At 41.0% G+C, this 3,142-nt stretch overlaps 1 pseudogene; it reads right to left on the minus strand.

The window, feature by feature from the left end:
- Positions 1–587: 587 nt before the first annotated feature.
- On the minus strand, positions 588–2,399 carry LOC141436277 (uncharacterized; annotated as a pseudogene).
- Positions 2,400–3,142: the final 743 nt, after the last annotated feature.

Raw genomic sequence — 3,142 nt, forward strand, 5'->3', positions numbered from 1 at the left:
GTTAAAACGTTGCGTAGTTGGCAACGGGAAGTATAATGGACGTTATACTTTGCAAACGTTAACACACAAACAGATAGTGTTCTTAATGTCAACTTAGTGAAATATGTTTTTTAATTATTACTTAATATCACAATGGCAATAACTCATAACAATTTCATACAAACCAAGAAAAAAAAACCATTTGTCGGGAGCCCGCTAGACGCGACCTTCCTCCTCTGCATCTTGGCGGCCACTGACGAACAATTAGCGTTCCCACCGGCTTGATACATTTTTGGTGAATAATATTAGCATTTAATTAATTTATGCTACTTAAAAAAAAACTCCATGTTTTAATATTACGTGTAGATTTATTTTTTTAGAATGTCCAGTATTCTTCTCGGTGCCAAATTAAGGGTTAATGACGTCGTAATAGCGTCCTCCCTTATCACTGGCAGATGTGGCATGTAAACTCAGGTTGAGACTCGTCAGGAAAATCAGTTACCCAATGGGCGTGGCCAACTGCACAAACTCGTGAATAAAGTCAGAATATTTTTTATATAGCTCAGGATTATTCTGGAGCTTTTTTTCCAAACTAAGAGACAACGCAAAGCCATATTAAAAGAATTACCTAATTTAGGCAGCATCTCCTCTTTGACCGGCAAGTCGACTTCATACCTGCCCGTGGAGTCGCGCGAAACGGACTGCACGTACAGCTGCTCGCAGGCGGCATCGGCGCTCGACATGATGTGCTGCGCAGGCAGCTCCTCCATTGTCCAGAACTTTGTCAAGTCATCCTGTAAAAATTTGCACACAGAATTGTCTGGCATTTTAATTAACTGATTCCTGGTCAGAACCAGATTTCCACAGAAAATCCAACCAAAAGTTGTATTTATAACCCAGAATATTTGGACCCAAGTTTAACTGACCATCTTGCATACACAACCGGAAGTCATTAATGCCTAAAATTGCATCTACTTTTCTAGATACATTGAAATCAGGATCGGCTAAATTGACAGAACCCGGCCACTTCATTAAATTCTTTGGAAAGTTGGTAGTTGGCAAAGACTCAGTAATTGTTTTTAGCACACAAAATCACTATTGAATTTGTGCTTAAAATCTCTGGTAGAGATTTGTAAATTAATTTTTGCATTGACAGGAGTTGCATTACCACCTACACCAGAGACAGAAAACTTGACAGGAGTCTTTTTGCAAGCTAATTTGGCAACAAAATCCTCTGTAATGTAGTTCTTTTGACTACCACTGTCTAATAATATTCGACAAAAATGGATCTCACCAGAATCATCGATGACATAACACAAGGCTGTTGGAAGGAGAGATATTTCACATTTTTCTTCCACAGCAGTGTTGTGTAAGTTGAGAGTCGGCTGCGGCACAACTAATGAGTCTGCCAAACATGAACTCTCTATGGCCGGTGTTGACAAGATCACTCCATCTGCCAATGGCTCGGCTTCATTTTTGGAACTGGAAACAATCAAATTATTTGGAGAGACAGGCACAGATTTTGGATGTAGCAGGGTGTGATGTTTCTGCTGACATGATCTACACACAAAGGTTTGTTTACAATCTGACACAGAGTGACCAGCGGACAAACAAAGAGAGCACAACTTAAACTTGTCTGTAAATTTTATCCTATCATCAACTGTCAGTTTTAAAAACTTGTAACACCTATTGATGTAATGCTGGCCATTACAAAATCCACACAGCTTACCTGATTTATTCTGTTTACCATTGCTCTCCTTATTTGTGATCACATTTGACACGGACCGATGACTGCTAGAGGTTGGCTTGGCGGACTCAGATGAAATCATCTCCAATGCTTGGCATCTCTGCTGAATATGCTTGATAAAATCATTTATGCTAGGGAAATCCTTGGACTTTCGACTCAGTTCAAAGTCTCTTAATGAACTAAAGTCCAACTTTGAGCATAAAACATGAATGAGAAGCATGTCAGCTAGTTCGGGCACCTGTAAAGCTAGCAATGAGTTAAAATGCTGCTGAAAATCGTTCATCAAGTTTCTCAAGTCGTAATTGCGGTTTATTTTGCCCAAATTTAACAGTGAGTGAATGTGATGGTTGGCAATCAAAACTTTGTTATCATATCGTTCCATCAGCGCATCCCATGCTTTACTGTAATTAGCAGCAGAGTGTCAATTGTTGAGACCAATGCGGCCGCTTCCCCCTTTAAGCAAGATTTCAAGTAATAAAACTTACTAACATCATTTAGGTCATTATTGCTATGAACCAAGCTGCTAAACAAGTCTTTAAAGTTAAGCCACTCGTTATAGTTTCCGCCAAAGGTAGGAAGTGAAATTTTAGGAAGAAGACCGGCGCCTGAAGAAGGCTTAGAAGTTCCATGCATTGACTGAGTATTCGTACTCGCGTCCGGCGCGCACGCGGTCGCCTGCCGCCGCTGCAGCGCCAAAAGCAGCTCGGTGCACCTGTTTCTAGCTGAAGGCCCGCTTCTGCTCGGCGGGGTCCAACGATTCAATACTCATGTTGACATCTTCAATCTTGGCCAAAATTTCACGTAACCGCTCGTTGTGAAACGGGAGCTCGTCGATGGGCGCTTTGTTTACCAAATTTGATATGTGCGTAACACGCCCTTTTAAAAATCGCCTTTTGTTTATAAGCGGTTGTAGTTCGCAGGTTGTAGACTTCAAAGATGCCTCTTCTTGATCTGACGCCATTTTGATGCCACGTTTTATAACTCGGGCGCCGGCGCCGACAAATGCACGTTGATTCAATCTGGCTCAATCCGCCTCGCAGCACAACAAGGACAATGCGTTGACGATAAATATCTTGCAGAATACTTATTCCGGTATTTAAGGACCAATGTTTTAGGCTGGTTTATGAATTACGGCAAGAAATAAAAACACACATCAGTTGTACACAGGCGATGGAACGGAAGAGAGTTTATTAGTTTTTTTTTTTACAATTGAAGTGTCACAGATACAATATATAACACAGCTAGCGTATACCTTAATATTCTGTGTATACCCTTAACGGCCTTAAAAAAAGTACAAGTTGTATTAAATTGCGGCGCTCGATTGACCACTTCATACTCGTTTGTTTTACGGCCCCGCAATGTAATGCAACTTGCACGATTTTTAGGGTTCCGTGCCCAAAGAGCAAAACGGTAACC

This window comes from Choristoneura fumiferana, chromosome 16, assembly GCF_025370935.1.
Source record: "Choristoneura fumiferana chromosome 16, NRCan_CFum_1, whole genome shotgun sequence".
NCBI classification, from domain to species: Eukaryota; Metazoa; Arthropoda; class Insecta; order Lepidoptera; family Tortricidae; genus Choristoneura; species Choristoneura fumiferana.